Below are 14463 nucleotides of genomic sequence, written 5' to 3'. Positions count from 1 at the left end.
CCCGGCTATAGTTTTCTATTTCTGATCGCCGTCGATGCGCCGACAACATTTGCTTTCGTTCTTCTCTTCAGCCGGTGACCATGTGCACGCTGTTATCGTTTTTCTACTTGACCACTACTTCTGTGACAGGGCTCGCTTTTATTTCCGGACGAGTCACAGAGAAATTGGAAAGAACGTTGAAATAATAGCGAACATGGGTAACCACGTGCACGCACTGATGGATCGGATCAAAATTTTCCTGCATGGCGAAAGAATAATGCTTGTAAGTCGTGCGCTCGTTCATCAATGTCCGCTATTTTGCTGTTTCTTATTGCTTGCACTGTGGATGCTGCAGATGCAGCAGAATTTCGACGTAAGCGTGCACCGTGAATTAGCGAATAATTTAAAACTTTATAGTCGATGATTTAGTACATGAAGCAAGTATCTATGCCAAACAAAGAATATTGAGAGTATTGTGGAGGATTGGTCGTGAATAGTATTGTGAAATAACGAAAGCGAAATATGATTGTCGCAGTCCGTCAGGTATATTTAAAATAAATAAATATACGTATACAGAGTCCTTGATACAATATAAAACTCGTTATTGTTCATCGCGTAGATACTCGGAAATACTCGTTAATGCTCGATATAAACCGTTCGATACTTTGTAGATATTCGACTTATACTTCCGGGGAGAGCCGGAAAATTTTCTTTGTTCGACGGTTGCACGTAGCGGCGACATTGTTTTGCTCGGAGTTTATTTGTTTTTACATTGCTTATAATCTAACGGTCTTGATACTCCGAGGTAAAATAACAACATGATTCTAAATGTCCTCTGACTCATGTGCCGCTACAGTATTAATAAAAATGTGAATTTGCATAAATATTCATGTTCTACCGATTACATACACAAAAAGAGAGGATTTAGTATGTTTAGGACCAGGGTTTGTTTGGTTATACTGTGTTTAGCAGTGATTCTGGAATCTTAGTCCTCGTTTCTGATTCTTGCTTTTTCAGGAATTTAGAGGCGATAGCAGCAAGTTTATCGATTGTTTCGATGCAGAAAGTTTTTGTAAAAGAGAAGATAAGATTTCAGAGAATAAACAATATTCCCCTGTTTTAATAATCTTACTTTTTTTTGGCTCATGAGGGGATCGAACCCACGACCTTCGCGTTATTAGCACGACGCTCTAACCAACTGAGCTAATGAGCCAGTTGAAGGAATAAGTTATAATCTTACTAGTGAAGAAAATACTCACGTATCACAATTATCATAAATCACGAAAAAGATTCAACAAATTAATTATTATGATAGCGGAGAATCAATTTTCGATAACAATTACCGCAATGTGCCCAAGTTCTCATTTAGAAGGATAAAGATAACTGGAAAACTTTGTGTTCGAAATTAGTAAGTCCATAAATAACCAATAATTGTGAAGTGAGAACAACATTAAAAGCAAGAAGAAACGCCAGACAAGGATCAGAAAGCTCAAGAAGCACAAATTTCCCAACGATACAATCAACCGCCTTATTTATTACCGCTGGCAACAGGTTGCTTTTGGGGTTATACCTCATATTAATTGCGTTCTTCACTCGTTCGTTATTAATGTCTTGTTATCTATCAAACAAGCAAACAATTTAATTGCATGTAACAATATTTGTGTTAGCATGTTACGAATTAAGTAACTAAATGTAACAAAATTATGATAGGCTAAAACTAAAAATGAAATAGGTGATGTTACAATATATATTTACAATATTTTTATTATAAAAATAATACCGAGAGAAAATGAATGAAAGAATATCTGGCAACTTGCAAACAACTGAGAAAGTTAAAGTAAATATAGAAATTATAATACCTATATTGTCACAGTTTATACTTATTCCTCTCTTTGAAGATAAAAATAAAGTGGAAGGAATAGACGTCTTGAAGAGGCTTTAAATCTAGAGTACAGGAGACCACGATGGCGAAGTTTTAAGTCGTGTAACATACCAGAAATGAGTTTAGGGCTCAGATCGAGGCCACTCGGTATATTATATTTCCATGTGACATATATGTAGTTATGATATTTCTCCATTTTTGGTTTCGCTTTTTTTTTTCAACGTACGAGTGCCTCTAGCTTATCGTATCGCGTTGGTACTTTCCGCCATTCTACCCTGGCTTACACTACGTTTGTCGCACATCTAACTTTTATCTAACGGGTGCCCGGAAGAAACGCGACACGATGATTAAAAGCTATCCCGATAAAACGTCACGAAGCTCAGAAATGTTGTAGAAAAAAATTGTATAACCGCGTAAATGCCCGTAGAAGTATTTTATGAGTTTCATTCGAGTCTCTACTTTGACTGTTTCTGCATGGAAATTACATTACGTCCGATTTCGCGTTACGCGCCCTTCGAATATGCGTGTGACTACATTACGTGCACCAGCAAACTGATATCGAATTTGCATTTTAGATAAATTGAATAATAGTCGATGAAACGAAACAATACACTTTAATTGGCCCTTTTTATTGTTTGCGATAGTAATTATTCAAAACAAGGCAATTTACATACATGAAATGAATTTAACATTCTTGGAACATTTGATAGAAGTTTCTTCTTTATCAAATATTTTCAATCAGGCTCTTTAATTAAATTTTGAAGATCGAAAGACAAATTGACCTATTAAATATTGAAAAGTAATCTCATTATGATATAAATTCATTTATTCATATTGTATCCGTGAAAATTCATTTATAAAACGCAATAGACATTTAATTTGCAAGTAAACAACAATTCGTATTAATATATTTTCTTTACTATAATCTGTCTGAAGTCAGAATATCGATTAAGATACCAAACTAATTTCTCCATTTATAGAACGCAATACGTAGATTAAAATTTGATACGTAATTAAGTTATAATTTAACGTAATTTGTATTCTATGGTATCTCTTTGGCTAAGGCTATCTAACATCATCAACTCTCACTTAGCAGCCAACCCCACTGTCTTATTCAAACGTTTCGCGCTCTATTACCTCTCTATTACCTTAAAATTAACTAAAATTTGTATCTCTGTAAAGAAATAGTTGTGTCGACGAAAGCTATATAACTAAAATTATAATAACAAATCCGGAATAAAATATTTCACAATTGTTACATCAATGGAGTGATTTTTTAATGGCATTACGACTTAATTTTATGGTTATCGTGATTTACACATGATTAAAATTAATTCGATGGCGAAACTAGTTAAAAAAAAAGATAAAGAAAATAGAAACAAACAAGTTAAAGAAAGAAATGATAGAAGCAGAAATCACAACTTGTCGATGACAGTGATCGTCATTCGGTCTCGCAGTTTTAACATCACAATTACAACGAAAAATAAATTCGAACGTTTCTGCTTTTGCATCTGGCTCTATAAATATTTGCGCAAGCTAACTGGTGTTTTGCGAACGAGCAGATAGATATAACGTTTATCTCGCGGCCAAATATCAGTCCGTTGAAAAATCAACGATTTTTGTAACAAATTTTATAAATACCGTTGCCGACAACCAAAATATTTTGCTTTTCGAATTAAACACGCTGAAATCGAGGTTCCCGGGAAATCGGTAGTGAAAATCAGCGATCAGAGTTCTGGATTGCATAGTTATGTCTACTTGTAAATAATAGCAATATTTATTGTCCATCGTCATTACAAAATGAAGTAACGTTTAATTATAATAGAAATATTTCGATGCATAATAAATTTGCAGAATGTTTATAACCAAAATGGAACTTTATTTTCCATTATGAAATTAAAATGTTGACAAAATCTTGCTGCACAATTTTTATCTTTGCTCCTTTCTTATCACTATATTTGTTGCATTGATGCATAAAGATGATAATCACTCAAACAATAACTCTGTTACGGTCTTCGAATTTTTATGTCTCAATCTTATCTTTGTCTTAGCGAGCAAAAATACGTTTAATACTTTAAGAACAACTTTAAGATGAAAGTGAAATGAGAAATTATCTACGTATATCCCTAATGATCTTTTCAAATTTTTCTCAAACCTAAAGAAGATTTCTTAACGATAGAAAAATTTCTTGAAGAGGATAAGCGACGGGGCTAACTATGTATAATAATCGATATTTAACAGGTATAAATTAATAATATTATATATCAATTTATTTTAATTATTATTAAAGTTAGGTCAATAATGATAACTAACAAATTGACAAGTAATAATAATATGTTACATATTTGATTATATATATTTAAAGATCAAAGAATAATCAAATTTTGAGTACGCTAATTAAACTGATGACGTTTAGTTACAAGGTAAAATTCCGATCGATATACAGCTTATGAAATTCAATTGCTTTGGAATCATCCTGCATCTAATCCATCAAATTGCGTATTATCGTTAATACCCTTCAATCTGGCATATTGTTATCTTCCATCAAATTTGCTCAAACCTGCATCATTAAACTGCTATTAATTACCACTCGATCAGTAACAAATATCGTACAAACCGTCGATTTCATCCTCTTCTATTACTATCAGAACGTAACCAGCTCTGCTAATTTCCCCAGCCAGCAATTAATTATAAAAAGAGGAGTTGACAATCAAATAAATTTTCTCATCCGAAAATTAGCCTGCTGAGTGTTAAAAGTTAGGAATACAAGATGACAGTGAAATCAAGTTTTCTCCCATAAAGTTAGATCCTTAAAAATTAGGAAAACAGATAACAACTAAATCAAATTTAAAAATAATTTAAAGATAACTTTCTCAAAAATAATTCTTTAAGAAAATTAGAAAAAAGAAACGATAGTCAAATCAATATCTAAAGTCCTTACTAATATAAATTTAAAGTTGTATTAACAACCAACTCAAGGTATTGAATTTTCCCAATCTTAAATTAGATTTTTAAACAAATTAGGAAAGGAAGATGACAGTGAAACCAATGTCTTCACTGAAAAATTAGCTGCCCGAAAACATAAAAGAGGAAACTGATAACCAAATTAATTTTCCCAATCAAAAATTTGCTTTTATTATTATTTATTTCTAAAATAAAAGAGGATAACAACTAAACGAATTACCCCAGCTGAAAATTAGTTTCTTACAAAAATACGATAGAAAAGGTGACGCCAGGACGGAAATTAAGAATTATACACAACGCTTGCCGAAGAAGAGAATCTCGTCGTTGCTACACTCTATGACGCGGCGGGACGATTAATAATTTGCCGCGAAGACGCCCGGAGAGAAAGGGAAACTCATGTTCCGAGGAAACATTAATTTCCCTGGGCGAATGAAGATGTACAGGTGCGGAATGAACCTAAAAAAATGGAGGATCTGCCACCATCTTCGAAAAAGGTATAATAAAATAAATAACGAGAGACAAAAAGGAGGAGGAGGACGGCAGCAGACGAAGAGGCAAAATGAGAAATAGAAGGTTATAGAAGAAGGAAAGAGAATAAAGAAGAGAAAGTCAGCTTTGGTCGCTGTCTAATATCGAAGATATATGAAAGCAGAAGTGTAAGAGGATTGGAAATGGCGGTTGAGGGTGACGATCGCGTAAAACGAGTGGTTGGAAGTTGGCATTCCAGGGTTTGGCCAACTGCCTGGGTCTGTGGCCTATCGTTTATTAATTAACCGACTTAATTAATAATTCAATAACCGCCAACGCCATCCCACGCGCTGCTACGACCCCAACCCCACCGTACCTATTCATTCTACCGTTTGGTTGCGGTTGTATAGGGAAACGACGCGTAAACTGGCGCTGGCAAAGCTTGGCGATACTCGTCAACGAGCCTATATTATAGCGGCTCGTACAACAGTGTGTTCCGCGTAAGGGGTGTGAGGCAGAGCGTGAGCCCGGTTGATTGCTGACCTAGTTTCCAGTTTATAGAGTGTTATTTTTTTAAGGTAAAGTGGGGAGGGGTACATTGTTGGCGTCAGAATCAGCGAATCAAAAAATTATTCGTACCGATGTAGAGGTGTAGAATTGAGACAGAAAGATTCAATTGGCGGATCGGGAACGGGATGACGCGGATCGGTTTTCATTACTGCGGAACAAAACATCTACATGTCATTAATCAAAATGTTAAGGTCAAAATGTACCTGTATCTTTTCCTTCCAGATGGAAGATAATCTCGCGATTTCTTAAGGCTTAAGCAATCTGTTACGAGACTCATCAATCAATCCCTAGGAATCCTCAAGTTTCATGAAGCAAGTTACAATGTGTGTAGATTGATATCGATATTGGCAATAGGTTGCATTAATGAAGAAATCAGTACAAACCATCCTGGCTGTTGAGATCCTATTCTGATGTAGTTTAATGAAATTTAGGAGGCAATGCGTGTATTTCAACACACTTCAACATATGTCGGCTGTCTCAAGACATAATACTAATATAATGATTTAGTTATCCTTCAGTACTCGAATCACTTATAAGTAGGTTAATAAATAGATAGATAGATAGATAAAAAATTACATAATCAATAAATGTTTTGACCAACAGCTAGCCTTATATTGCCAAGGTATCAATTGGAAAATAGTTTTATAATACTAGCGAAGATCTTTGGCATAATAATGACTCGAAGATTGAAAAAAAGTTCCGATTCATTTGAATATTTTGAAAACATCCTGATCCTTAGAAATGTAATCTAGAAGATCTTTTATAAATAGAATGTCTTTACTTTCTAGATTATATAATTACTGTAAGACTAGAGTAGTTTCTGGTTGAAGAATGACTCAATTAGCAGATTAACAGTGAAGCAATCCTATCTTGTCCTGATCTTCGATAGACATCCCGCAGGATACATGCAATACAAGCTACAATCTTTCACAGAACCTCGTCTGATCGACTCGTCTAATGAACCCGTGTGTCTGTTCGTGACGTACGAACTGCATCGTCGACACTCGGTCTGTTATGACATATGGCAGCTGTGAACTAACCACGGAGGTCACGTGTAAAATGTACAGTAGTGTGCAAAAGTCTCTAACCAGTGTATGAGACTTGTCTGATATAATTGAATGCATAACTCTTATATAATTGAATCAATCAGGATGCATAATTGAACCAGCAATCATAGATTATTAATAAATCATTTTTTATTCCCATTATATAGGATATGCCCAGTTTTTTTAAACTTTGTCTATATATTCTAGGAGTACATATATTCTATATATACTTATTGATACAACTTTTTTCCTTAATTTATACTGATTGTAGAATATATCAATAAAGTTTGGCTGGAGAAGTCTATAATACTCAGTATAAAAGTTGAAAAAGTAAAAGCATATCCGTTTTTTGAGCGGTTATATATGTTAAGATTGTTTACATACCTATCAGTTTCATGAAAAAATGTAATCCCCCTCTCGTTGTATAACTTCTTCCCATTTTTCAAGTGCATTGGTCCCTTATCGCCATATGTTTATAAATCGACACATGAAATGTATACACAAAAGTCGGTACGAACTTATGGAATGACCTAATACAAAAGGGAAAATGTTCAGTTTTACATAAAAATTTACCAGAAGATAGAAATATTTATTGAAAAAGAAAAGATTTAGAAATTGAAATATCAAATCTATATATCGAAATCATTACGTATATGTATGCGTTATCATCTAATAAATTCTAGGCTAATAAATTGAATAAATCGTTTGTTTGATCTATTCGAATAAATTACCAATGTTTGGATGACATATAACCTTTTATTGTCCGTGTTTCAAGCACTGGGCGTTGGTAAGATTCATAATGAGACACGACTATGGGCGGGTCTGGTTTCGTAATTAGAAAACAGGACCCGTTTGTAGCTTTTATCGTTCTCCGCTTGGCGATTTATGCTAATGGAACGTCGCTCGTGCACAGTGTATTGTGCTTCAGCTTTCGTTCTAGTTTTCTGTTAATGGGTATAAATATCGTTGGTGTTGGTTTCGGTTGGTAGCTTGTATCGCTGGTATTTTACAAGTGTTTGTCGTTTGAAATTCGATTTAGCTACGAGAATATGTATTGTAGGAGAGGCAATATTTTACGTTCGATTTAAAATGTATTTTGTAACAAAATTATTCTGATTTTACTTTTTTATCGAATAATAAACGAATAGCATATATTACTTGTGTTACTAAAAAAATACTAAGCACCTCGAAACTATTTTTAGCAAAGTTTAATTAATGAAAACACAACGAAAGAATTGATAAACACATCACAATGTACAAGATGAATAAAATACAATGTCTTTGAGTTTCAGTTTTACAAACTAAAAATTAATGGTTACAAATTGATAAAAACCGCGAAGTATATCTTTGTACGATCTAACAGTTAATTCATCGGAAAATATTTTCCGAAGAAAAAGCAACTATTACATTAAATTTGTAAAGGTAATATTTGAATTCTGATAAAGAAGAAACTATACATATTTTTTCACATAACATTATATAGCATCAGGAACTCGCAGGTTTCAATTTTGTCAACATACTATATAAAACAATTTAATGTTCCGTAATTTTAATAATACGACGTAAATTGTCTAATCAAATCAATAAGTATAAAGATCTTTGACTTATTCAATAAAACTCACAGATATATTACTGTCCAGTACATTTCCAAAACCTACTTACTATTGAAAGGATTAAAATGTTCTTAATAGAGTCGAATCTTTTTACTTGATCAAAGTTCCATTATGCTTAAAAATACATTTCTCAAAGCATTTATAAACAGCTCGAACGAACTGAATAAACGTCTCTCTACATTCAAAGCTCTCCTCAGAAATATTCAAACGAAATGAAACACGGCATGTTTCTAGATCGTTACGAAATGCTTCCTTCATTGATAATCTTTTCCTTCTTGTTTTCCTCTTTCTTTTAGCTTCTGTTATTTGTTGTTTAAATTCGTTCGTGACTGGCTAACGTAAGGTAACGGCTGATCAACGTGATTATTTCGCTGTTACATTTTAATGAAAGCACTCTTAGTCGAAGTGTTATCGACCAGTTGTTGGCTGTTCGTCGGCGTCGGTTGGTGGCAACGCAAACCGGAAGCAATTATTCACCGATTCCTCAGCGAAAATCCATGCGTGCGGTCATTACTAGTAAAATACGGCTAATAAAAATCACTGGGACATGGATTCCAGCAGTTTGGAAGTTCCAAATGGGAAAAGTCTGCATTAAACCTGGTCTGAAACGGGCGATTGGACGAGGCTGTTCTATGTACAATCGGAAAAATATAAAAAGAGATAGAAAGAGAGAGAATAAAATACTTGAAAACATTGGAAATCTCTCGAATCGATGAGTATACGTTGTTTCTGCGGCAGATGGTTCGTTTTTACGAGGTTTTGCAAATGACTTAATGCGATTTAAATGCCAAAAGAAGAGTACAGACAGCTTGGTCCTTTCCATTTTCGGAGAGAATAGGCTCTTTTAGGAATCGTCGGTAATAGATTTGGACAATACTTTCAATGTTATTTTTACAGCTTCTTCATTCCGTGACAATTTGTTCAAAATTATTAAAGAAATGTTAGAAAATTAGCAATTAATAATAATTGTTTGAAAACGTGCAAATGTGTGGATACAAAATTTAAAGAAATACGAACGATGTTACAAAATTTCATATTGTAATTTTTGACATTTTTATCTGACTACTTGCAACTACCGACGCAGGAAGTTGTACCGCCCTCCATCTTACCATCTTCCAACAGCGTTAGCTTTTACTTGCCTTCTTAATTTTACAAACCAACTTTGAACAAATATGACATGTGCATAACCTTCTTCAGATCCTAAATTGATATTCTTCAATAACTGTTGTGATACCTTTCTTTTGTTTTATAAATTTAAATTCAGACAAAAGGATAAATATTTTGCGATAATTGATAATGAGATTACAATATCTCTATTGTAAACCTCGTTGGCGTTTGATGTACATGTATTGTAGCAAATTTCTTTTCCGCTAATGTGGTTGATAACAATCGCAAAATTTAATGGTTGGTCGTAGCCTGTCAAATTCAAACGCCGCAAGAATGACATTTCATATACACCAACCTAATATAATGATGACATTTGCTACTGCTCATGAGTATCTGAACAATTTGACCGATTTGTAGTAACAGTATGTGAATTTTACTAAAATGTACGAATTAACGGGTTCATCATCGCGCGATGTATAGAAAATCGATCGCTGCATGTTTCGTTATGATAGTTTTATGCAACGTGCTGCACAATTCTATTGACGTAGATGTATAAAATTTGCTAAATAAACAAATTGGACGTGTCATGTAGTGCGTCGTATGTATGATATACTATTGCGCAATTAATGATTTCACAGTAGATTTCGGTTATTTGTATGAGTAGATGACGTAAAAAGATCCAGAAGATATATAAGATAGGAAAGTAATTAAGATAATTTTCGATAAAAGCAAATTAGAACAAGTAAAATGTATATCACGTCTGTATAATCGTTAAAAATGAGTAGTATTCTTTCGTTTATATTCTCTTGTTTCTTTATGTATCTACGCCTTTCACATAGTATTTACTGCAAAACATCAATTATGTTTTGCATCCGACCATTTTGTCGTATTCATATTTTTACTTTATTTTATTCCATCATATACATGTCAATAAATGTTTATTTGTGTGTTTGTCATTTATAAAGCGATTACAATATTTATTAAAAATAGCTTTCACAGCAAATATTTCAATAAATATTCATTTTGCTATGTCGTGGAAAATATATAAAACTATATATAAACTATATATATAAAAATATATAAAACTAAAATATATATATGGAAAATATATAAATATTAAAAAAATGTAACAAGATCTTCAGAACTTGGTACGTGGGCAGTTTGGAGAAATACATATGATTATCCAAAAGTGTGGAATAGAAATTATGTAACAAAATTTTTATTCAAATATTCGTTGAAGTAAGAGGGATTTCTGTTTATATTTGTAGCATTAACATTAAATAAGTAAATCATAATAAATAATAATATAACCAACATTATATGATCTCAGTTATAAATATAATTAATAAATCTGTAGCATGATTCACAACTAATGCAAATATTAATCAGATATTCATTATATTCTAGCAACAACTAGAAAAATAACAATAAATTTTTAGCAGTTAGTGTACGTACTCCTCTTTTTCATAAGCAGATGTTGCCTCGAACAATTTATTTTACGCTACTAATACCTTAAAAATAGTTTAAAATATTCAATTCAATCATTCCAATAAAAGTTGTCCTTCTAGCGAGCTCCTTCATTTCCAGAAATGAATTTAATTATTTTAACGTGGCAAAGCTGAAATCAACGCAGCAGGTTTGAGTACACGGCAGAAATTAAAAATACAAGCGTTAGCGTAGCTCGCTGTTAAAGCGACTAAAGCGAAATTTCCACTGTAGATCAATTTGTCGATGAACGAGTCGAATGGAGCAATCGATGTGGCACGCTGAAAATACAAGCATTATACGAGGTATGCGACGTAATTCAGGACATCATCGCGGTAAAGGAAGCCGATTCTTCGTGACAAAACACGTCGAAAATGTAGAATGAAATTTTTTCGCACGAACCCTCGTTTTTGAGGAAAATGGCTCTGAAAAATCGGTCGAGTGCGCGCTCGAGCGTCAGTGGTTCTCAACCGTGTTTTCTGTGAGTCAACGAGAATACCACAGAATAATTGATCAATTAAACGCGCAAAAGAGATCGTGAATGCACAGAAGTCTGTTAAATTACACTCACAATCGTGTTCCTCGATGATGATTTTTTGTAAGAAAAGATTCGGCTGCGCGGAGAACCATCTGTGTAGCCATTTTCCGGTAACTGCGCAGCCAACGGATCTTTGAAGTCGATTCTTTGTGAAACGGAGCTCCGGTTTAGTGTATTTTATGATTTTGATGTAATTTTTTGCGTCCATATGAAATGAGTCTGGTAACGAGTTCGTGTTTATGTAACGGGTACTAGATTTTAGGCATAATTTAACGCCAGATTAATGAAACTGTAGTATGTAGTTAAATATGCTGTATATGAATGGTTATAATTAAAACTATGTGATAAGGCTGATCTTCGTTAAAGACAACATTAATTTTATCAAAAGCACCTCTATGTTCTTAGTAATTGCAATTTAACACTGGAATAACCAGCTTCTGAAATATGTACTTAAACATGTTCTGTTTGAGTTATAATTTAAATTGTATGATGAATGGAATGTTAATAGTGGACATTAATTTTGCAAAGAAATATTACATATCCTTAGAAATTTTTATCAAATAAATTTTATAATAAAAGAGAGTTATGGAATTTTCTTATGAGAATATAAATTCGAATGCTATCATTTAATACTTAGAATGTCATTCAATACTCACAGAGAATTAAAAATTTCAAAGTAAATTCAAAATATCGTACAAAACAGTAACACTCCTGTTTGTGAAAACATAAATTACAATATCATTATTGGATACGAATATGCATTCAATAAATTAGCAAATTCTCAAACCAGAAATCCATGCAAAATATTCATAAATAACACTTTTTCTTATGAAAACGTAAATTGCTATACTATTACTGAATACAAATATGCACCCAACAAATTAAAAATTTGTAAACCAACCTCCTCCAAATCAACACACCATACAAAACAGTAACACTTTACACTTTTAACATATTTCTTCAGGAACAATCATCTTTCTTGCGCGAGCGCGAATTATAACACCATTATTGAGCGTAAAACTCTACCAACAAACTTCCATCATTCAAGTCAAACTTTCTGCAACCACAAAGTTTCGTTGAATCAATTGTTTCACGATAATTATTTGATTCTACACAGGTACAGTGGTTTGCAAAAGTATTCGTACACCTATCATAGCAAATTTTTATGTATAATATTGTGCATGTTGTTTAATAATTTTGAAATTTCATTAGCACTATAATGACACTCAACTATTATGATAACAATGGTTACAAAAAGTATTGATACACGCCCTTATTTTCCAATGAAATGTTCTTTTTATCGGATTCTACCCTCTATTTTCATAGTATCGAATATTTTCTATCATATGAGAGCACTAGCAAATCGTATAAAATACTTGGACCTAATTAATTACTATCCACACCCTATAATAAATGTAATGGCGCACCAATACTTTTTATTGCTATCGTACATATGTATATTTCTAAAATTTCTGTTTCTAAATGATTGTGAAAATGTATACAAAAATTACAAGATATTTAGTACAAGCATATATTTTGCAGAGATCGCAAAAGTATTTAAGAAGGCAATCATCTCTAACATTAATAAATCTCATCATTCAGTCTGATTATCCTCGATACTTATCATGTGCTTAAAGTGGCTATTTATGCTGTATACTAATTTCTTACCAAATATAAGTTTGCAGTATATATATATCTGGCAACTTCTCTATTTTCAGATTGGTTTCAAATATCACCAATATGATTATCGATCAGTCGTGCCTCGTTATAATGCCAATGAAATTTCAAACTGTTTTATATAACATGCACAATATATACGTAAAAGTTTTCTATAGTAATTATGCGAATATTTTCGCGAGCCACCTTAGTTTGATGAGGTTGCCTTTCATACTATTGTAGAATAGTATGTCAAGTTACAGTTGGACAGTTCGACAAACGAGGAAAAAGGATACGCGCTTAAAGATCTATACGGCGTGGCGTAGCGTGGCAGGTGCAGTGCGAGCTCTAGGTAAACTTTGCCACTCGATAAATAACAATTTGCGCGAAAGTGACGCAGAAGGATTTACGTAACGCGGCTTTGCGGCCGCGGAAGACACGTTTCGCGCTTGGATTTTCAAAGTCCATGTTGAAAACGTCGGATGAAACATCGATCGTTGAATCGGTGGCCCCTCGATTACAGGAATTAACGCAAAATGTACTGACAAATGGCACCGACTAAAAATCATCGATGGCGTCGCGTTTGCTCTTGGACGATTCGTTTTGAAATTCCGGTTATTACTTCTCGTTTTATTGCCATTCACTGTACGTTAGCGAAGAACGTGTTGTAAGTTTTGGTTATTGGTGAGGTTTGTATCGTGATTGGTTATAAAAAATGTTTAATAAAAAAAATGATAAAAAATTGAAATGCAGAAATCGATTCATGGCTGATTAGTGTGATTGTTCAATGAGTTACATTATTATTATTATACGAAAATATTATTACATGGGAATCTTAAAAGCGAAAAAATGGGTTGGACGAAATATAAAATCGTAGTTAAATTACGGATGTTTATGTAAATTCATTCCTAATAACATGAACTTATATAAATATCCGCAGTTCAATTATTACATTGTAAGGTAGAATTAAAGTAGAATTAGGGTAAATTAAAGTGCGAAAAGGAAGGTATACTAAGAAAATTTGAAAGAAAATGTAAATATGATATGAAAATTTAGGCAGGATGTATAATGTGTGTATAGTACAAACACGAATGAAAAGAAATTCAAATGAATATAAGGGAAAGAAAGCTTTCCCCTAAAAGAGAAAAGTGGAGA

At 33.1% G+C, this 14463-nt stretch overlaps 1 non-coding gene across 1 annotated transcript; it reads right to left on the bottom strand.

The window, feature by feature from the left end:
* Positions 1 to 1118: 1118 nt before the first annotated feature.
* Positions 1119 to 1192, bottom strand: TRNAI-AAU. Its single transcript has one exon. It is a non-coding gene; the product is annotated as a tRNA-Ile (tRNA).
* Between the last annotated feature and the right edge of the window lie 13271 nt (positions 1193 to 14463).

The sequence above is a fragment of the Bombus terrestris genome, chromosome 8, assembly GCF_910591885.1.
Source record: "Bombus terrestris chromosome 8, iyBomTerr1.2, whole genome shotgun sequence".
NCBI classification, from domain to species: domain Eukaryota; kingdom Metazoa; phylum Arthropoda; class Insecta; order Hymenoptera; family Apidae; genus Bombus; species Bombus terrestris.
This window is presented reverse-complemented; position numbering and strand designations above follow the sequence as displayed.